General features: G+C 38.9%; 1 protein-coding gene across 3 annotated transcripts in view; it reads right to left on the bottom strand.

Annotated features, from left to right (window-relative positions):
• The window catches only part of CSMD3 (CUB and Sushi multiple domains 3), a gene marked incomplete at its 5' end in the record, with an annotated part of 769,714 nt that overhangs the window by 619,723 nt on the left and 126,037 nt on the right, over positions 1-23,954 (bottom strand). The gene's annotated exons all lie outside the window — the stretch shown is intronic.

The following is a 23,954-nucleotide window of genomic DNA, read 5'->3' as shown; positions in this document are numbered from 1 at the left end:
TTAATGTTATTGTTATAGGAATAAACCCATTTCCACATTAAGTAAATTAGAACTGCATTAATATAATTATTCTACAAGGAAGAGAACAACAGCAACAAGAAGCAGAGCAAAAAGCCCTCTAGGATATGTGAAGGAAACAAGTGACAACTGTAGTACTCTAGTAACATTGATAAGGTGAGCATGACAAATGTGATACAAGGAATAGTCCAGGGTTTGCAATACATTCCCTTCATATACAATCCACTATTCAGAATATCTGTTTAAATCAGCCAAAGACACAGAACAGCACTAGAGAGCTGAAAGACCATACAAAAAGACAATGGCAGTCACCAATTTTACCATATGACAGCATAATCCAGCACCAAGTGAAATCAACAGAAAGATGACTGATAAGCTTCAGTAGATATGTTTAAATCTGAACTTTCCCCATCAGACACACTTCTGAAGTGTTATCTGAAGGGAATGACAAACAGGTAAAGACCGAATAGTTAGCTAGGAGTCCTGTACAGTTAACTGCACCAGTCACCCTTATTTGCCTTTAACAAATTCCACTTGACTTTGATTAAAGCTTTATCTGCAGTAAGTTCCTGTACAGCTGCTGAGGGCACCAGTTAAACCCTGAGTATGGCTGGAAGGTAAATTCATATAGTACATGGGCTGAGAAAGACCGTTGGAAACTACGTGAAGTTTTGGAATGGGTGTAGAGTTGCTAGTGTTGCAGAGATGGCTCCATCCACACCATTCTGGAAGTATTCAACTCTATTGGTATAGTCCAAATCATGAGGTACTGCATCTGCCGCATGTGGTGGTTGTTCAGCCTTCCCAGGTGGATGCACCCTGCCTGCCATGCAATGGCTCTGTAAATATGTCTATATATGAGTCGTAACAGAATTGTTCCATTTAGACTGCAGCGATTCTGAGCACTTTTTTGGCATGGATGTATTCTGTAGGCACCTTGGAAGAGGCTGTTGTAATTACAGAGAAAAGATTATTTCACAGCCAAGGACAATCTAAAATAAAAAATAATCCTAAACCTATACCATATCATTATTTCTTCTGCAATGTGTATTCCTTACTATGCCTTTTAGAGTTATACAAAAGAATTTCATCTTCACTTTCTGAATTGTTATGCTAAGAAATATCTGACAGTATTATTTATTTTCATTCCACTGTTTCCTCAATGCCTCACCTTATTTTGCCTTATGCTAGGTTCTCTATAAACACTACATTGTTCCTCACTGGCTGTCGTTACCTGGAGAATTTACAGTACCAAAGATATAAAAAGATAATTAAATGCAGGAAAAGGCAGTTTACCCATTGAAGGAGGATGTTATAGCTCAAACAAGTTTTGTGGTATCATATAGACTATGTCTCCACACAAATTTCACAGATAAGAATAGAGACATATGTCAAATAAATTTCTTTAATTTTACATATTTGATGTAGTGACATACCTAGATTACTACTGAAATTAGGGTTCCATTTTGCAAGACGTAATCACAGAATCACAGAATCACTAGGTTGGAAAGGATCGTCAAGATCATCAAGTCCAACCATTAATCCAGCACCACCATGTTCCCTAAACCATGTCCTGGAGCGCCACATCCACAAGTTTTTTGAACACTTCCAGAGATGGCTACTCTACCACCTCCCTGGGCAGCCTGTGCCAATGCCTGACCACCCTCTCGATCAAGAAATTTTTCCTAATATCCAATCTAAACCTCCCCTGGCACAACTTGAGGCCATTTCCTCTTGTCCTATCGCTAGTTACTTGGGAGAAGCGACCAACACCCTCGTAGCCACAACCCCCTTTCAGGTAGTTGTAGAGAGCGATAAGGTCTCCCCTCAGCCTCCTCTTCTCCAGACTGAGCAACCCCAGTTCCCTCAGCCGATCCTCATAAGACTTGTTCTCCAACGCCTCACCAGCTTCATTGCCCTTCTCTGGACACGCTCCAGCACCTCAACATCCTTCTTGTAGTGAGGGGCCCAAAACAGAACACAGTATTCAAGGTGCGGCCGCACCAGTGCCGAGTACAGGGGCACGATCACTTCCCTACTCCTGCTGGCCACACTATTTCTGATACAGGCCAGGACGCTGTTGGCCTTCTTGGCCACCTGGGCACACTGTGCTGGCTCATGTTCAGCCAGCTGTCAACCAGCACCCCCAGGTCCCTTTCCACCAGGCAGCTCTCCAGCCACTCCTCCCCAAGCGTGTAGCGTTCCATGGGGTTGTTGTGGCCGAAGTGCAGGACCCTGCACTTGGCCTTATTAAACGTCATACAGTTGGCCTCTGCCCATCGATCCAGCCTGTCCAGATCCCTCTGCAGAGCCCTCCTACCCTCCAGCACATCAACACTCCCACCCAACTTGGTGTCATCTGCAAACTTACTGAGGGAGCACTCGATTCCCTCATCCAGATCATCAATAAAGATATTGAACAAGACCGGCCCCAGAACCGAGCCCTGGGGAACACCGCTTGTGACCAGCCGCCAGCCGGATTTAACGCTGTTCACCACAACTCTCTGGGCTCAGCCATCCAGCCAGTTTTTTACCCAGCGAAGAGCAAACCTGTCTAAGCCACGAGCCACCAGTTTCTCCAGGAGAATGCTGTCAGAGACGCTGTCAAAGGCTTTACTAAAGTCCAGGTAGACAACGTCCACAGTCTTTCCCTCATCCACTAGGTGGGTCACCTGGTCCTAGAAGGAGATCAGGTTGGTCAAGGAGGACCTGCCTTTCATGAACCCATGCTGGCTGGGCCTAATTCCTTGGTTTTCCTGCACATGCCCTGTGAACACTCTCAAGACCAACCGCTCCATAATCTTCCCTGGTACAGAGGTCAGGCTGACAGGCCTGTAGTTCCCAGGATCCTCCTTCCGGCCTTTCTTGTAGACAGGCGTCACATTGGCAAGTCTCCAGTCTTCTGGGACCTCCCCTGTTAACCAGGACTGCTGATAAATGATGGAGAGTGGCTTGGAAAGCTCCTCCGCCAGCTCTCTCAGGACTCTCGGGTGGATCCCATCAGGCCCCATAGACTTGTGGGTGTCCAGGTGGTTTAGCATGTCCTTAACTGCTTCCTCCTGGATTATGAGGAGTACATTGTGCTCTCCATCCCCATCTTCCAGCTCAGGGGGCTGATTACCCTGTGGATACCTGGACTGGCTATTTAAGACTGACGCAAAGAAGGCCTTAAGTACCTCAGCCTTGTCCTCGTCCTTGGAGACAATGTTCCCCGCCATATCCAGTAGGGGATGGAGATTCTCCTTGTCTCTCTTTTTGTTGTTAATATATTTGTAAAAATATTTTTTATTATCCTTTACGACTGTGGCCAGACTGAGCTCTAGCTGGGCTTTTGCCTTTCTAATTTTGTCCCTGCTTGACCTAACGAGATCCTTGTACTCTTCGTGAGTTGCCTGCCCCTTCTTCCAGAGGTGATAAACTCTCCTCTTTTCCCTGAGTCTCAGCAAAATCTCCCTGTTCAGCCAGGCCGGTCGCCTTCCCCGCCAGCTCTTCTTACGGCACATGGGGACCGCCTGCTCCTGCGCCTTTAAGATTTCCTTCTTGAAGACTGTCCAGCCTTCCTGGACCCCTTTGTCCTTCAGGACTGTCTCCCAAGGGACTCTCTCAACCAGTGACCTGAACAGGCCAAAGTCTGCCCTCCAGAAGTCCATGATAGCAGTTTTGCTGACCCCTCTCCTTACTTCACTCACAACTGAGAATTCTATCATGTCATGGTCGCTAAGCCCAAGACGGCCTCCAACCACCACATCTCTCACCAGTCCTTCTCTGTTTGTAAACAGCAGGTCCAGCAAGGCACCTCCCCTGGTGGTCTCACTTACCAGCTGTGTCAGGAAGTTAACCTCCACACACTCCAGCAACCTCCCAGATTGTTTCCTCTCTGCTGTGTTATACCTCCAGCAGATGTCTGGTAGGTTGAAGTCCCCCACAAGAACAAGGGCCAGCGAATGCAAGACCTCCGCCAGTTGCTTATAGAATGTCTCATCTGTCTCTTCATCCTGGTTGGGTGGTCTGTAACAGACTCCCAGCATGATATCTGCCTCATTGGCCTTCCCCCTCATCCTTACCCACAAGCACTCTACTTGGTCTTCACAATCTTCAATTTCTATGCAATCAAAACACTCCCTAACATACAGAGCCACCCCACCATGTCTCTTTCCCTGCCTGTCCCTTCGGAAGACCTTATAGCCATCCATTGCAGCACTCCAGTCATGAGAAGCATCCCACCATGTTTCTGTGATGGCAACTACGTCATAGCTGTCCTGCTGCACAATGGCTTCCAGCTCCTCCTGTTTGGTGCCCATGCTGCGTGCATTGGTGTAGATGCACCTGAGCTGGCCTATCGATTTCAACTCTGGCACGTTGAACCTACCCCTAGGTTCGACTCTAGTGAGCCTGGTTTTATCCCCTCCCGCCTTCAAATCTAGTTTAAAGCCCTCTCAATGAGGCCTGCCAGCTCATAAGCAAGAATCCTTTTGCCCCTTGGCGTCAGTTGCACTCCATCAGCTGCGAGCAGGCCCGGTGCCGTGTAAACCGCCCCGTGGTCAAAAAACCCAAAATTCTGACGATGGCACCAGCCCCTGAGCCACGTGTTGATCAGGTGTGCTTTCCTGTTCCTTTCAGCGTTCTTCCCTGTCACTGAAGGGATTGATGAAAACACTACCTGTGCTCCCGCTCCATTGACCAGTCGCCCCAGTGCTCTCAAGTCTTTTTTGACTGCCTTTGGGCTTCTTAGTGCAACCTCGTCGTTGCCAACCTGCATGACCAACAGTGGGTAGTAATCAGTGGGCTGAACCAGACCAGGGAGTTTCCTGGTGACGTCTCTCACCCAGGCCCCGGGGAGGCAGCAGACTTCCCTGTGATTTGGGTCTGGTCGACATATTGGGCCCTCTGTACCCCTCAGAAGGGAGTCGCCTACGACAATCACCCTCCGTTTTTTCTTAACAGAGGATGACTTGATGCGTGGCACTGGCTGACTCACCCTAGGCACCCCCTTGGACGGACCTTCATCAGGGTCCTCATGTTCCTGTCCCTCACATTCCAGAGCCCCATACCTGTTGTGTAAGGGCAGCTGGGATGGTGAGGGAGGCTGGGAGGGAATTCGCCGGCCTCTCCGAGGAGGGACCTGCTTCCATTTCCCCTCATCTCTTAGGTCCTCTCCTTCTGCCTGGCAGCAAGAGGACAGGGGATCCCTTGCTGCTTGTGGAGCCTCCACCAGCTGCCCCTGCTTCAGGGATGGCCAGGTGCAGCTCCACCAATCTCTCTCTCTCTCACACTCCCTAATGCTCCTCAGCCTCTCCACTTCCTCTTTCAGCTCTGCCACCAGGCTGAGCAGGTCGCTCACCTGGTCGCACCGCACGCAGGTCGTGTCCCCGTCGGTCTCTGGAACAACCGACAGGCTCAGGCACTCTTTGCAGCCGGGTACCTGGACAGTCGCGTGCCTGAGCGGCTAATGCAAATATTAGGTAATGCGAATATTAGGAAGAGGTACAGTTTTTACATTGAAGATGAAAGGAATACTGAAGACAGAGAACAGTATGAAATAAAACACATTTTGTGGAAAAGTACTGGGACTCCTTAAGGAGACTTAAGAAGAAATGTAAGAGTTGACACTTGAGCACTGATAGACATTGCTAATTAGTGAATTGACTCTTAAACTGTTATAAAGGTCAATCTGAAAGATTTATGGTTTAAATAATTATAAACTAGAGACTGGTTAGTCTTAAAAAGAAAGTATGCAACATCTCTTCCAGCTTCCTGTTGGCAAAGGTCATCTGAACTGACCAGTATACAGTCTGAGCATACATACACAGCCTAATCAACTATGCCTCATGTCTGACTTCCTAGCCAAGGTTTCCCTGCCATAGACCTTCTTCACAAATTGTATCTTAACACTGAAAGCAGAAAACTTCTGGTGTGTTGAACATTTCAACTTGTTTTTAAAAAAGAGAAAAAATTTCTGCTACAGTGGATCTCTCAGGGTTTAAATCTGGAATTTAAAGTATAAAATGTGAATATGGATGTGTCATGGATATAACATTAGATAGTGGCATAAAAGGGCACAAAGAAAATCAGTGTGCTCCTCATGAAAGGGACAAATGAGGACTGGGCACTAGGTGGCATATGAAACATTCAGAGCTGTTGTATGACCTGGCAGAATAACATTTCCTTCCATATATATCAGTAGTAACGTAAAATTCCAATGTTTTTATAAATATTCCATATGTTTGTGATATGTATGTGTCGGTATATATATGAGGAGACACTGTAGTGCTATGTTAGAAGTACAAAAGTTTGACGTTTTCTCAAAGGACACGCTGTCTCTTACAATGAAATTTCAGTCTGATTTTCACCATTATTGCTGGTAGGAACGATTTCTTAACAACATTGTATACAAAAATCACGTTTACAAAGTTAGAGCTGTATCCCTGTACTTATTATCTAAACGTTTCCTTTAGCCATTTTGACAAAAGAAAGCTGGGCCTTAGTACTTGAATTTATTTTTCATTCAGAAAGTTTTATGATATAGAATTTCCCTTTAGAGGATCGAACCATTATTCTCTCCAAAATCTGTATCACAGTTGTTTTTCCAGTATCACCATTTCTTGATAGAGTTAATGTGCCTACTGTATTCAATAGAAAAGTGTCATAATGAGCCTTCTGGGATGCCATGAGGACATTACCAAACTCTTCAGAGGTCTTTTTTATATTTCATACTGAATCTCAACTGGCAGGTTGAGACTGCTGCTCAATAGGTAGGATATGTAATGGTTAGGCAATACCTTTGTTTAGTCAAGACTAGACTGATGTAATTACTTTTCTGAATGTTATTATCATATCCTTTCAATGGAACATCTTCTTTAGAAAACACAAACTCTTTATCCTTTCATGTGTCTCAAGGTCTCAACACGTTAGGCGAAATTTAAAATCCTTAATCCAAGCTTCCTTTTCAAGTATTTTCATGAATGCTTCATGATATACCAGCACATCTTTCAGACTATGGATGGATATGATATAGCTTACTCAGCCATGTTTTATTATACTGCATAGCTGTCATTAATATGTATTCATACTCTCAAAAGTATAAATTTGTGGTAATGTATAAATAAGTACAAAGTTAAAATATTACTTTCTCAGATACAATGTGATTTATTGTGAATCGAAATACTTTTATTAAAATACTGAAATAAAATATCCACTCCATATCAGAATAGAATCACAGAATCATTAAGGTTGGAAAAGACCTTTAAGATCATCAAGTCCAACCATCAACCCAACACCACCATGCCCACTAAACCATCAACCCAACACCACCATATCCCAAAGTGCCACATCTACACGTTTTTTGAACACTTCCAGTGATGGTGACTCCACCACCTCCCTGGGCAGCCTGTTCCAAAGTTTCACCACTCTCTCCATAAAGAAATTTTCCCTAATATCTAATCCAAACTTCCTCTGGTGCAACTTGAGGCCATTTCCTCTTGTCCTATCACTAGTTACTTGGGAGAAGAGACAAACACCCACCTCACCACAGCCCCCTTTCAGGTAATTGCAGAGAGGAATGAGGTCTCTCCTCAGCCTCCTCTTCTCCAGACTAAACACCACCAGTTTCCTCAGCTGCTCCTTGTAAGACTTGTGCTCCAGACCCCTCACAAGCTTCGTTGCCCTTCTTTGGACACACTCCAGCAACTCAATGTTTCTTGCCATGAGGGGCCCAAAACTGAACACAGTATTCAAGGTGCAGCCTCACCAGTGCCGAGTACAGGGGCACGATCACTTCCCTACTCCTGCTGGCCACACTCTTTCTGATACAGGCCAGGACGCTGTTGGCCGCCTTGGCCACCTGGGTACACTGCCGGCTCATATTCAGCTGGCTGTCAACCAGCACCCCCAGGTCCTTTTCTGCCAGACAGCTCTCCAGCCACTCCTCCCCAAGCCTGTAGTGTTGCATGGGGTTGTTGTCACCCAAGTGCAGGACCTCATACAGGTGTCCTCAGCCCATCGATCCAGCCTGTCCAGATCCCTCTGCAGAGCCCTCCTGCCCTTGTGCTCAACACTCCCACCCAACTTGGCATCATCTGTAAACTTACTGAGGGAGCACTCGGTCCACTCATCCAGATCATCAATAAAGATATTGAACAAGACTGGCCTCAAATAGGAGTATAATACCTTCTCTTTATATCAAACTGTACTCAAGGGTCTTGCATTCACTATAGAGTTGAAAAAAATGCCAAATATATTAAACAAAAGAAAGTTTACAGTTAAAAGTGTACAACTAACAGTAGTAAAAATCTTTTATTTTGCTCATTTTTCTCAGTGTTCATGATATCATAGACTCATAGAATCATAGAACAGTTTGGGTTGGAAGGGACCCTTAAAGGTCATCAAGTCCAAGCCTGTCCTGGCAAGACCAGAGTGTCGTGGTTTAGCCTAAATAATATTATTTAGGGGGAGTGAGCGAGCGGCTGCGTGGTGCTTAGTTGCCGGCTGGGGCTAAACCACGACAGTCCTTTTTTGCCAGGGGAGAGCGCGAACGCAGTCCCCCACTACCACAAATTATGCAGTCGAGTTTCCCGCATTTGGGGAAATCGCAGGGGTCAGCACACCCGGAGTGCAGGGGATGAGCCTCGCCCTGGGAAAACCACCTGCCTGATCATGGTGTCTCCCCTGCCAGGTAAGTAAGCACCACGCAGCCGCTCGCTCACTCCCCCTCCCACAGTAGGGTGGGGGAGAGAATTAGGAAAAAAAACCTTGTGGGTTGAGATAAACACAGTTTAATAGGACAGAAAGAAAGAAGGAAACAACAATGATAATACCGACAAAGGAATGTACAAGAACAAGTGATGCCCAATACAGCAATTGCTCACCACCCGGCGATCGACAGCCCGTCCCCGAGCAGCGATTTCCACCCCCCGGCCAACTCCAGTTTATGTACTGGGCATGACGTCGGATGGTAGGGAATATCTCTTTGGCCAGTCTGGGTCAGCTGTCCCGGCTGTGTCCCCTCCCAGCTCCCCGTGCACCCCCAGCCTGCTCGCTGGCAGGCCAGCACAGGAAGCTGGACTGTCCTTGACTGCTCAGCAGCAACCCAAAACATCAGCACATTATCAACAGTTTCTCATCCCAAATCCAAAACAGTCTCACACTGGCTTCTGTGAAGAAAACCAGCTCTATCCTGGCTGAAACCAGGACACCAGAGACATCTTCAGCTCAATCAGGTTTCTCAGAACCCCATCCAGCCCGGCCTCAAATGTTTCCAGGGACGGGGCGTCTACCACGTCTCTGGGCAACCTGTGCCAGTGTTTCACCACTCTCATGGTGAAAAAGTTCCTCCTTTCTAAAGTCTAGACTAATCTCCTAATCTCAGAAGTACAACCAAAATATGATTCAGAAATACACCAAACATGCAGTTCTTGCATAATAAAGTGCTATTCTCAGAATAATTTTTCTAACCACAGTCATACTTTTAAGGTCTGCAGCAGATGACTACCTAATAAAGTCCTTCTATTAGAAAAGGTCTGTTTCATTAATGTTTATCTCAGTTATAATATGAATTAATGTTTATCTCAGTTATAATATGAATTTTTCATTAAAAATGCCCAGACACGAGAACATTTAAAAATACTGGGTCAAGGATATAGGCATGATTCTGCTTTTAATGACACTTACTCTGATAATTTCACAGTGCTGAATTGCATTATGGCCTAATGACTCTACTGCATAAGGTGGAATAATGTAACACTACTGATCGTGTCCAAATTACTTAGATAATGATTCATTAACCAGGAAAGACAGTGTGATCAAATTAATGGATAATAATGTGAATAGACATCTGCAACGGGCTGTTCATCAAGAACAAGCACAAAACCTTTGAATAACTTATATTCCATAAAACTTCTGTTTATAAGTCAGGACTGTGCTGTGCATCCACAATATTGTACCTTCCTAAACAGTCAGCTTTCCACATTGGAGGAAAAGCACATTCTACTCCAAAGTCAAAAGCATTAAGTCTGCCTTTCCCATCTTCTACCTTTCCTTTACACTTTTAGTAAGAATTCCCAGATGTCCTTCACTTGGGAAGCAGTTATCTGTAACTGTTATTTTATTTCAGCTTTATGCTATCATTATTAGTGTTGGTATTCAGCATTCTGTTATCACCTTCATTGCATGGGCTTGTGCATTTCTCAGAGAACATCTCTCAAGCCTCAAAATTTGTGTGCTTTGCCTTATGCTGGAGGGAAGTTCCCTGGCACGTTTGGGAAAACATTTTCAGAACCCTGAAAGTAGTGTATTTTCTGATGAAACATATGATTTCCTTATGCAGGAATTATTTAAAATGTTTGAAAAAAAGAGCTTTCAGACTGGATATGTACCAACATTCTCCTATAAGCAAGTATCAACTTGGCATAAGGGTAACTTCTTTATATAAGCTATCCATTGTGGGGCTTGGTGAAAAGTGCTTAATTATAATTTTTTTCTTTCTAATAGTGAAAAAGTAAATAATATAGTAATGCACATGATTCAGTACACTACTACCTCTTGGCTATGGACTATTATGGGGTTTTTTTTCAGAGTTTGTAAAATAAGAAAGGGCTACTTGTAAATTCTAGTCTGAGTCCTGCAGGAGCAGAAATCAAAGAGTTTCCTTTGTTATTCCTGCATCAAAATAATTGTGTTTGAGACATAAGCAGTAAAAGGCATTTAATCTTATTTTAAAGATACAGTGATGGAGAGCATCTGCAAAGTAATTCATGTGACGTAGACATATGAAATTTCTTCCTTCAGAGTCTCCTTTTTTTAACCAATATAAGCTTGAACTCATGTAGTCAGTCTTCCCTCAAATCATGTTAGCAGCCAGAATAACAGCTACTTTTATCCCTATCCCTTCAGGTTACCTGCTACAATTCATTCTTCTCTTGACTGATCTGTTATTGGAATGAGTAGAAATGGTCGTAATTTGAAGGGAGAGAAAGGTTTATCATTGAAATAACTCAAGATTTGAATTAACTTCTCATTAGAATTTTGTATAGGTCACTGTTTCTCTGACTATATCTACATGACAGATTAATACTGAGAGAGTCATGCCAGCTGTGTCTCTCAATTTACTCATATTTCTATATGGAGAAACTACTTGAACACCCCCCCTTTGGCTTCTACTTTTAAATATTATCTGCTTTTATTGAGAAAAAGAAAAATGTTCTAGGAAGAGATAAGTTTAATAGCCTGCTGCAGTCCTGCACAAATCACTGTGTGACAGAGCTTATGAAGTGTTCGTTGCAGTACGAACTCCCTGAAAGATCGTATATCTTACAGAGATCTTTGCAAAACTTCTTTAAAGAGTGACAGATTGGTATGTTAGAAGAGCTAAACAGTGTCAAAGAAATATATGTCATACAAGTAGGCTGTTAGCACAGTGTGAAATTGTAAGGAATATGCAGAAATGTATCCTCAGGTCTATATCTGACATGTTCAAATACATGATCTAGAACTCTTCTTCAATGTATAAGGATAAAAAATTAAAAATGTCAACTGACAGACAAAAAATATTTTAAGCATTAATTTTCCATTTTTGGTGGAAAGGTGCTAATGAACTGATGAATATTTCTGTTTGCTTTCCCCTCCCTTTTCCCCTGCAAAATAGAGGTGAACAAGAAAAATTCAGAGAAAAATCCATTTTTTACTTCCTTTCTCAAGAAGTTTAGAATAATGTGATTTTGTTTAGGGAAAAAATCTATTTTCACCAGACATGTTTGTGACAATTAGAGCACTTTTGCAATTAACATTGACTTGGTTATCAGAAGTTTATTAATGTACTGGATAAATGTAAATAGAAGACTGTAAGGGAAAAAAAAGATGGAGTGGGGGGCAAGGCAATTTGTGGATCTCCAGATTTCTTCATTTGGATCTCAACACCCTGAATGCTCAACCCAACATTCAGTTGTGATAAATTTGGCAGTGACTTTCTGGATGTTAATGATGGTTGAACTAGCTCATACAAATTGTACATGAGCATCTGGAAATCCTGAAAATCTTTTCTTCTTTATCAATTATACCTAATAAAATAGTTACTAACAGATATATGACATTACCTAGACAGGACTGTTGTGTTGATGTGATTTCTGTAGAGTCTACCTTGTTTCAAGGAAAATCAAGCAAGTCTTTATTGTGACATATTCTCTTTCCTCTACATATTTGTTATATTAAGAAAAATTAATATTGAGTTATTAACACTTAGTTAGATTACTGTGTTTATATAAGCTGAAACTTTTGAACATACTTTTATGTCTGTCTTTTTCTGCGGTAGTGTATTCCATTTTAAATCTCTCATTTAAGTGTTGTAATGCTCTGCCTTCTTTTACATTAGCAACTTTTGCACAAAGATAGTGGGAATATGCTGGGACATAAGAAACAAATGTATTATCTCTTAAGTGGGATCAGAATGTGTATTTCTACTTTTTTATGCTATTTTTACAACAGGATTTAAGTATAAAGTCTACAATTACGATAGAATTGACTACTGAAAAAAGGTAACAAAATCTAAATTAATCAGATCTACAAACTAGAGATAAATTAGAGATTAACATGTCAAATTTATATTGTGATCCCTTCATTAACAGTTTTTAAAAGCATTTTTCAATACAATTGAGAAAGCTTAAAAACTAACTGTTGTACTTTGATTCTGTAACATATAAAAGGTTAGATTGAGACTAGGGAATAAAAGTCCTTACTTGTTTACAATTTTTTATTTTCTTTGTGAAACAAAAGATACTTTGAAACCCATAATGATTTACTAAAATCAGGAGTTACAATTCTCTTTAGAAGCTCTTTCATGAAGGACGATATTATTGGCATTGCTACATTGCTGATATAAGTAAAGCCTTCCCCTCCAATATTATCATTTATGGGATTACTTAGGTGTTAAAACCTTCGAGTTATTTAGCTGTGGTTGAACAAAACCTTCACTATGTGAACAGATACTCAAGCTCCAGATGACTAAGGACTTACTGTTCTTGGTGATGAAGATTATTATGACTGAATAAAGAAATAAAACTTTATATTATTATTATTTCCTATATATTTATATATTTGTTTACAGGGATTGTATTTAGATACTTATTTTAAACTTAAGAGAAAATGTATCAGACACAGTTTGTTTTCTGGGAATAGACAAGACAAATGTACTTTTGGTTATGCAAAGCCAAACTTTTGTATAATTGTTTTTCTTGGAAAAGTATATTCATTTCTCTGCACTGCTTTCTGCTTCAATCTTTACTGAGATTAGTGTGATGATGGTGGAAAAAATGAAAAACAATCTACAGCACCCCTCAAGAATTTGACTGCATCATCAGCTGCATGAAATTCTGCTTGCTCTTCAAAAGCCAGTGCTGTTTTCAGCATTACAGTCCTCTGGCTTATAGCCAGAACTCAAATTCCAAGTATCAGCACTGTCCCAAAATGCCAGTTATTGTCTATAACTACAACTATTTTCAATTTGTACATGTCAGAGTATCAAATGACACTGAAGTGGTCTTTTTCACCCCAGAACTGGACTAAAGAGTAAGTTTTTAACAAAGGATTGGAAATGGATGTCAAGGCAACCTCAAATACATAGCAATCCACATATAAGATTCAAGAAATACAACTACATCACTTCAATTCCTAGTAAAACCCTTTCCTAAATGACACTCTTCATTCATAATGAATCCATTCTATAAATTTTAGTCCTGGCTAACACTGGATCCATGTAAAAGACCTGTTGATAATTACATCATCTTCACTTCACAGTGTAATTAATATCTTTTTCATATTTCTACAGCTTAAAATACCTTAATTCATGGGATCCTGATTACTTCCAAGTTAAGACATAAAGTTTTCATTTAAACATCTCCCTACCCTTAACAACTGGAATATACATACATAGTATGTGGAGTATATGAGAGGCACGTTTCACAACACAATATTTCCTTTTGAACATTAACCAGCTAGAATTTTTGTCCAACAAGATATCATCTGTAAAAAGAACAATAAAAAAGATTTAATTTATGAAATAAAACTTTACATCCATATGTTCCTATCAGCTCTTTTGTGTATTATTGTTTTTATTTTTCTGTTTTCTGCTATGAAAAACACACTAGCTTCAGGTCATTTTAGATGATTTTGAATTATCTGAGTCAACAGTTTCCAAGATATACTGTAGAGGATGGTGACACAATTACTGGCATGTCTGGAGTGCTCACATTGTGGATTTTTTTCTAAAAGACCCTTGATATCTTAATTTCTCAAGGAGGATGATGCTTATTTAATGATTGTTTAAGATCTGTAATGCTAATTGTAGAATAATTAGATGACAGGCATTACCCACTTGCCTTTGAAATTGTGGCAGATATTTATGATTTTATAGGTGGTAACCAAAGTTACTGAAGGAAAAGTAAATTTTTTATTCATTTACAAATTTTACACACTAGACAGGAATTTCATAATTTTAAAGAAAACAAAAAATAGAGTTCTGGAAGGAGAAATTATTTTAAGCTACATGAAGCACAAAGAAGTTGTGATTGGCAGGGAAAAATATAATTTTCAAGAAAATCCATCAAAAGAAACTTATTATTCCATTCCTTCTCATTTTACCAATCATCTTCCAGCTTCTGTAAGAGACAAGAATGAGTTTCTGAGCCTGCATACTCCTTTACTCCAGAAGTACTACCTCATCATCAGAATAGATATAGTCCTTGCACTGTGCCATGGCTGCTCTGGAAAAATGTGTCCTCCACTCAGTGTCAGCAGCAGAATCCTTGGGACCAGAGGAGAGACAGGTCTCCTCATCTCATTTACAGTGTTTGGTCTAACTCAGCTCACGGAATCAATGAGAAGCCTTTATCATAAAACCATAGAAGTTTAATTCCAATAGTTTGAAATGGTACAGTCCTTGTCTGGTAACAGTAGGAGATCTCCTGGAGATGACATGGGCCTTTTCATAACCACGGTCTCTGAGAGGTTAAAGCACTTCTCTGTTTCCTAGGCAGTCTCACTAAGCCTGAGTTATCTACAGTTTTTCAGTATGATAGCATTAGTTAGACAAGGTAATAAAAGGCACAAAGGTTACGTTGTTAAATTTTCAAGATCATCTCTGAAAGTGTATGAAGTATATAAAACATCTCAAAGCTTTCAGGCAGGAGGAAAAAATTTTCTTATAAAAATTTTAAAAATTGAAAAATGGAAAAAAAACAGTTTAAACTTAAAGTTTAACAATATGAACAACGGGAAATACCAGGTACCTTTGTTAAATACACCTAAATAATGGTAAGCAATCCATCATACAATGTTTTGAAGGAACGCTATTCCTCAAGTTAAATATTACATACAAATACTACAAATAACCTGAACAAAATTTAAAAAAATAAATCACTTGTAACAGTAGTTCTGAAGAAGCATTCCATGAATTAAAATGTTGTGATGTAATCATGGCACTCCATGGCAAGTAGATTCAATTAGTCATTTAAATATATTATGTGCATGAAATGTATTCAGATAAGAATCTGTATTGCTAATTAACTTTATCAATATATGCTTCATGCACTGATATATGATTATCTCAAACTTTTCATTACAAAAAATATCTTAGCTATGACTCTGTTCATTTCTTAAAGAGATTAGTATTTTGATTAATATCAAACTGTTTTGTGTTGATTTCATTTGAAGAATGTTTACCTGGTTAAATTAATTAGCTTTTAGTTTGTTAAAGGTGCTTTGGCAATTGTATTGATAATTACGTCTTCCAAGAATTCAGAGTTAGTTTTTACTCAATTCAGAGTTTACTTGGGGTTTAGACTCACTCTGCATTTTGGCTTTCAATAGTCTTGCTTTCAAAAACATTTATTTTGGTTAGAATCTATTGCTTTGTCATTCTGGAAATAGCACTTAATTGTTCCTTTGAAAATATTTTATGCTCCATAGTGCACTACTTATATACTGTTTTGGATTAAGTAATTAACTACATGATTTTTGATGAAGCTGATATATCCCATTTTTTTCCAGACTTTTCTGTTTGCAAGATGTTTTAACAGGGTAATGTCCTGTAATTATTGATAATACATAGTACTTAAAACCAAGTACATTATCAGGGCATTGTATCTTGGGTTAGGAAATTAATACCTTTTATTTCAAATTAGGTCAGCAGAATAAATCATACTGTAATTGGCCAGGATATTGGATTTAATATTGCTATTGGCATGAAGGTGTCATGAAATTTTTAAAGGTTTTCTTGGAATCTGTTTTCTACTTCCATTTTTCTTATAAAAGGTTGTCATTGCTAGATTATAACAATAATTCAGTGCTATCTCTAAGGACAAATTACTACTAAGGAAAATTATTACACATGCATCTTCTAGCAGCAATCTGGGAGACTACAGAGATTTTGGGTATCAACTGAGACATACAAAGGCTTGATCTTAGGTCTCTCACTATCATCAGGCCACTTTATTCACTTGTCGTGGTTTAGCCCCAGATGGCAACCAAGCACCACGCAGCCACTCGCTCGCCACCCCCAGGTGGGATAGGGGAGAGAATCAGAAATAAAACTCATGGATTGAGATAAAAACAGTTTAAAAGGACAGTAAACAAAGAGGAAATAACAACAACAACAACAATGCTGCTGATAAAGGAATATACAAGAACAAGTGATGCACAACACAAAAATTGCTCACCACCTAATGATTGATAGCCTGTCCCCAAGCAGTCATTCCCACCCCCTGGCCAACTCCAGCTAAGCATGGTGTTGTATGGTAGGGAATATCCTTTTGGTCAGTCTGGGTCATCTGTCCTGGCTTTGCCCTCTCCCAGCTTCTTGTGCACCTCCCTGCTGGCAGAGCCTGGGAACCTGAAAAGCCCCTGACTGCTTGGCAACAACTCAAAACATCAGCACGTTACCAACATTTTCTCATCTCAAATCCAAAACATAGCCTCACACTAGCATCTATGAAGAAAATCAACTCTATCCCAGTTGAAACCATGAGCACTACAACTACTTAGCAACAACTAAAAACATCAGAGTGTTATCAGCATTATTCTCATGCCAACTCCAGAACACAGCACTATACCAGCTATTAGAAAGAAAATTAACTCTATCCCAGCCAAAACCAGGACACACTACAACTTGCTACCCATCCTGTTGCCACAGACATGAAAGCTTCCACAGGCAACAGTGAGAGATTTTGAGGTCACAGTGTATTTTTCTTGATGTAGGGGCTATTTCTACTATCACATGCAAATAATTCCATGTTCCAAGCATGTTTAATAAGATGTAAAATAGAATTACAGAAGTAGATGGCCTGGTTGCAGGAGCAGCAGAACTGAATCTCTTCAGTATATTACTATAGTCTGCTTGACTGTTTTTTCATCTTTTTCTTTGATGTTAATTGGGGTTAGTTCTTCTTTTTTAATTAACAGTTATTTCTGCTAGGCAGAAAGTTCCTAAATTACTGTCAGAGTCAGAAAAAGGGCAGTCAGGGTCTACTTTCTCTAAATGCAGGAGTGAAAGAAGTGACAATGTCCTCTTTCCAGCAAGAAGCAGACAAAGGATAAGTTGGTTATATTTGTCAGGATTTTGTGATGTTTTCATGATGAAAAATAATTTTGGTGATGGGAGAAATAACAGTACCATGGTGTCCGAATGTGCAAACCTCATTTTTCTTTAATTTTCTCCTTCACTTTCTGCAATGTGAGAGGTTTGCAATATTAGTGATCATGTAGATCTTTATATATTTCAAGACACTGACTGCAATATGCTGTGTAATATTCATATTATTCATAATCTTAAACATTAAAGTGAAGATCTCATCAATGCCGTAGTAAATTTGAAATAATGTAGATCTATTGATTTCAAATTGGGGCAATTGCTCCTGGGCATAGGTTAAACTAATATCAGCAGCATCACTGACACGTGGAACATTTTGCACTTACACCAATTTCAAATTAAGTCATTTTTTTGCCTGATATATTTTATAGATTAAAAGGAGGTAATATCTTAATATAATATTCAGTTATTTCTCTGCATTCAGCATCTAATTATCCCTCATCCCATTCATTTACCTCTTTCTGGTTTTACTTTACTTCTTTTTATATGTCTGCCAGAGGAGTCATCTCTTGAATGAGCTGAGAAATCAGAGTCTAAGGTCAGCAGTGACATGTCACGAAAATCCTAAAACTTGGGGTTTTTAAACTTTGAATCAACAGAGTTAGATGTATTTTAAGATGCCATCTGGTAGTGTTATGTATAACAACATAAATTTTGAAACTAAAGGGATTATTTGTCAAACAATTATACTTTGAGATAAACATTTTTCATTCATTAGTAGTGGTGATTTGCATGAATGAAGGTTATTAAGCAGAATTCAATTGATTTGTGACACTACACCAGCAATTGTTTGTTCTTTTATGTTTAATGGATATCATGTGAAACTTGACAGACAAAGCAAAGCTTTCTAATGACCTAGAAACATACTAATTAACTTAAACTATGAATCAGAAAGCACTTTCAAATATACAAAACTACCATGTGCTTAAAAATCTTCTTTTTTTTAAAAGGGCTTTTTTCTCAGCTGGACATGTACCTACTTCCTTTTTCCAGGATAACGATGCACCTCTCCCAACTGCTTAAAGAGTGTTCCTCAATCATTAAACCAATTCTTAAAAGCCCTTCATCTTAAGACAAATGACACTTTATCTCCTGTCCAAGACTGTGTACCTTAAAATGATTGTTTTTTCCAATGTTACCAAGCCATCATATAAGTGATTTTTCCTTTTTCCTGCCACCATTATTAACTAATTATCTTTGGAATGCTTTTGAGGATAAATCCAATGATGATCTAAGAGTCGAAAAGTTGCCAAATCCTGTGTTGCCTTATCTAAGTTTTAAATACCCATCTTCCAATGTAAAATCTACATTCCATGTCTTAGCCTCACATATTATACAATGGAACAGCTAAGTGCCAAGGAAATATATTTCATAGATATGAATATTGAACATGGGAACATACAGAACTAGCTAGCTTGTAAAACTATGTGCAAGGTGTGCTTTTTATACATTTGTCACCTGGGAGGTTGAAGCTACATATATGCCAGTAAAGTAAGTCAGCAAGCATTCTCTGCCCCTGAGAGCCAGTGGCAAGGAATGGCTAAAATCCTTATATCCTAATATTTTTCCTAAATGATCGTGGCCTCATTCATACATGCAATCCCCCCCATCATGACTGGGAATTGTGCCAAGGTGCGAATTGATACAAGCAGAAAACATGCCAGGGAATAAATATTCTGACAATTAAATGGAAGAGATGATCATCTGCTAGGGTTTGCACCCATTCTATAGACATATTTGGTTTACTAGTATATATGCAACTGAAGTGATTCAATCAGTGCTGCATAAATGCCTTTCCATCTGCTCTAATCAGGATCCTTGTTAATTAAAAACCTTGGAACTATTCTCACAAAGCTCAAGCTGGGATCACTGTTTTATCTTTCATTTTGGTGCAGTTGCAAGAGGAATTTAGGATGTGGATGGAGAAAAGGGATTCCTGAGAGAGGACTCTGTGTAGGAGACTGGGAATCACTGTTAATAACAGTATAAGCAGAAGGCAGGCCCCTGCTGTAAACATTTGAAATTTAATCTCCAGAATAATGGAATTTTTATTAAGAAGCATTACATGTGGAGGGAAGAGACACTTGTGTTTATTTGTGTTGACACCATTTGGATAGAATATAAAATCTGGGTGGCAGCAAGACTGCTGCTAAGGCTGATGGAAAGAGGCTGGGGTAGGACTTTGCCTTCCTAATATAAATGACTAACAGAGACCAGATAAATTACATTCTTAAAGCATTCCTCTTTCTCCTACAACTACAAAAGGAAGCTTACAGTGTCTAGGTCACATAATGGATATATGCACTGTAGATGCCTAAAGTTAGTTGACATGAGTCCCAGATGATATATTATATAGACATGCTTATACTATTAGAGATTTATCTGTTTCGGTAGTAACTAACTAGACTATTTAAGCTGCTACGTTACTTTATAGGCAACTAAAATAGGAAAAATGTAGGATTGGACATTTTCTTTCTCAGTGTAAGTAAACATATCATTTTCTGACTTAGCATTTCTTTTTCTAATGTGAATTAAAATATATGACTGTTTTCCAACAGATAACAGATTTCCAGTCACTTCTCTGAATTTTAATATGCTAAAATACATTAACAGTAATAATCATGTCCTCTATTTCATAAAAAAATTACAAGAAAGCATTACAAAAAAAACCCTGTTGTGCCAATCAAAATCATAAGACTAAAATTTCTTTTAATCTTATACCCCTTCACATATAAATTCAGAATTTTAAAAGCCTGAGGGTATCCAGAAAGCTTTCAGAAACAGCTTCCTGTGGACCAAGAAATACAAATAAGTTTCAATAGGGCTGTAAACCAACAAGTTTTCTGATGACCAGTTTCCCAAACAACAACTAATTTAAAATTAACGAAGCTGGTAATTTTTTTTTTTCTCCAAGTACCGTACTACACACTCTTTGAAGTCTCACAGAGTATGAGAGAGATGAGAAGCACTGAAGAATGCCTTGGGTTTGGAAAATGCAGAAGGCATTAAACACTAATACACAGTACATACAATTTGCTAGAGAAGTTTAAACTATTTATAATGATTATCAACTGTGCTGGTAACCCAAATTGATCTCAAATAGATCTTCCCTAATGTTCAGGAACTTTTAGGTGAAATCACTGGCTGATAATTTTTATTTCTCTTATTGTGAAAATTTTTGTTTAGTTTTACTTCCTGATCTCAACTCTGATGGCAGGACCTGAGTTACAGACATGACAAACAAGTCACTTGAGGAATGTTACTAGCCCCACAGAATCCATTAGAAAGGTTGACAAATATAATCCTTTTATCATAGCCAAAGGTGAACATGCCACAATAGTTCCTTTACTTAAAAGTTGGTTCCCAGGTCATGATTAATAAAGCTGATAGTAGTGCTTCTCAACAGACAGACACAGCACAATAGTTGACTACTCCTACTCCACAGAAGTAGGTCATATGCATCACTCATTATTATTTTGCTAGATCAAGTGCTTAAATATTGCCTTTGTGCAAAAGCAACCCAAAATATAGCAAACAAAATACAGCACCAGGAAAAAAACCCACAGATTTCCCAGGACAACAGATCATTATAATAAATGCAGACATCTATAGTGTAGATATCTCTGAACTGTTCATCTGCATTCAATTCATAACTAGTTGAAAGTAGCATCTTTAAAGAATAATTAATCAGCTTAATGAATGACATCAGCTTTACAATAAGTCTGTCTAAACCAAGTTGGGTGGCTCATGCTTTATTTCCCTTCACCTACAGTAAAAGAAGAGTAATAGCTTACCTTCAGACATCAATATTGTAAACTATGATTAAAGGAGATGAAGCCAACTAGCAGAGTGAGGGTTAGATTGCATGGAGAACTTGGGGTAGTAATTGAGATGCATCGAAGAAAGCTTTCTAATACAGTAGCAAGGTAGAAATGTAAATATAGTCTGGTGCAAAGCAATCTCCTTTTCAGGAGAAATAGAGGTTGGGCAAAGGCAATATGCTTATGAACAAACTGGTGAGAGGTGTGAGTATTGTCATTAACTTTGCATGTCAGCGCTGGTATTTTCATTTTTTGTAAGTATGTCCTAACACAAGCTAGGGATAAAATGGAAAAGGAAAATGGTAATTAAAAAAGAAGTTGGGATGTAAGATGAGGAAGATTTTAAAGACTACTCCTAGCTCACTATCCTATCTCTTCTAGAAGTCCACTTCTGCTGGAATTTGCCACCTTGAACAAATGCTCCCAGATATCACAGCTCCTCTGCCATTCACACAAGCAGACTATAAAAATATAAGGTTCCAGTCTGCCCTGGAGCCAAAGGCCTGGGACTCTTGGCACTTGAAAACTGAAAGGGCCAGCACAGTTCCTCCTTCACAATTTAAAAAGTGTTTTATCAGTTTTGATGCTATTATTTTGTTGTAGGCAGCAGAAATGCTGACAAGAAACATTTTTAATTCAAAGTTTCTGTTTAACAATTCACAGCAGAGAAGTGACCTAGAATCCTCTAGATTTTCTATGGCAGCCCAGAGGGCAGTTACAAACCCCATAGAGATTATTTTTAAAATATCACTGTTTCTGAAATGAAATACTACAGTGTCCTGGGTCGCACCTGGTCTAAACAGGCTTGGGATGAGGGTGGAGTTGTCTTTGTAGGCCTGGAGTCCTTTTATTATAATTTTGTCAATTTTTTAGCCTCAATAGTGCGTTTCCCATGAAGACTTTAATGACCCTTTCATTTTCTCATTTTTAACTTTTCAACTGTCAGTATGGCCAAAAGCTGTCTGTTCACTCTTGCTTTTCCTATTTATTCACTAAATTCCAGGAGAGGAAAATTAGACTAAAATAGATCTACTTTAAAAAGAACGTATACAAGGTTAATAGAATTCAGTGAGAATTTAATGAGTATAGTAGACATTTCTTTTGGAAAGGTGCTTTCTTAAAGTTTACTTTAATTTGCTGATAAGAAAATAGCTTCGACATTCTCAAGGCTTAATTAAATACTTACAAAGACAATAAAAGAGCAAATTCTATCACTACAGTGGAATACTCTAGATAAAAATGATTGCTTTATTTAAAATAAAACATATTTGAATATCAGTCTATTAATTAATCACTAAAATATTATGCTTCTTATTAAAAATATTTAAATACTGCATTTATAGCAGAATTAAAATGCAATACTTTTTTGCTGCTGTTTTGCTGCTGTGATAGAATAGGAACAAGCTTTAATGGAAATCGCCATGAGGGCTCCTCCTTCTCAAAAATCATACCAGTAATGCTGCATGGGAAATAAGACCTAGTGTAGTATCCAGATCTTCTTTTATAAAGCCAGGGACTCCATATAAACTATGATCCTTGCCTTTGCTCCTGCTATGAGAAGCCAGGGTATTTCAGGCGGTACTTGGTTTCTTTGGATGAAGGAAAAATGCATGAACATAAATATATATGCATATGAAACTTGCATTCAGCAGAATGAACCATACAAGAAAGAAGTGCATTCAATAGATCATAATAGTATGTAATGAATTAAATAATTATAAATGCAAATATTTAGTTATATTACTTTAGCTTCATCTCTCTCTTACTACAATTTATCATGCTGTACTTAGTGTTTCTATTTTCCTTTGTTGATCTCATCGTCAATAGATCCACATTGTTAAATATTGCTGTTTTAAGGAATTATACTTAAGTTGGGCAAAAAGGTTTGTTTACAATGTAGTCGGCTCTTTACTACTCTGTAAAAAAAAAGGAGTTGTGAAGGTCATGCTCTTACAAATTAGATCTCTTTAATGCTACAGTAGATTTTGTAGTGACAGTACTATGAGTTTCAGAGACTTTCTCACTTGAAATATATCAGTGACAACATAAGCTTGACTCCAGGTAAATCACAGAATGGTTGACCATTACTAAATGAAAAACAAAAAAAAAAAAAGAAAAAGGAAAAAAGGAAAGAGAAAAAGTTAGGATTAAAAACCAAATCCAATCTTTAAACTGAGGGATACTTTATACTATATGATAAAATTGTTGGGGTTTTTTCTCTTTCTTTTTAAAACACTTCTGTTTACCAAACAACAGGTTGCAGATGAATAAATTCTGCTAATAAGCTCTCAGTAATTTGTTGGAATAAGTAGATGAACACTTACCAGAAAAGTTAAAAGAATGTGCTATCTATTTAAGAAGCTAGCATACCACAGGGTAAAGATAATAGTGTTTAAACAGCACAAGGCACAAGTCCTTTATTGATAGTAATAACCACTTAACCACATTTATGCTTTTCAGAGTTGGTAGTTGGCCAGGAAATTTAG

The sequence above is a fragment of the Phaethon aethereus genome, assembly GCF_964289735.1.
Source record: "Phaethon aethereus genome assembly, chromosome: 2".
Classification (NCBI taxonomy): domain Eukaryota; kingdom Metazoa; phylum Chordata; class Aves; order Phaethontiformes; family Phaethontidae; genus Phaethon; species Phaethon aethereus.
The sequence above is the reverse complement of the archived record's forward strand: the minus strand, read 5'-3'. Positions and strand labels throughout refer to the sequence as shown.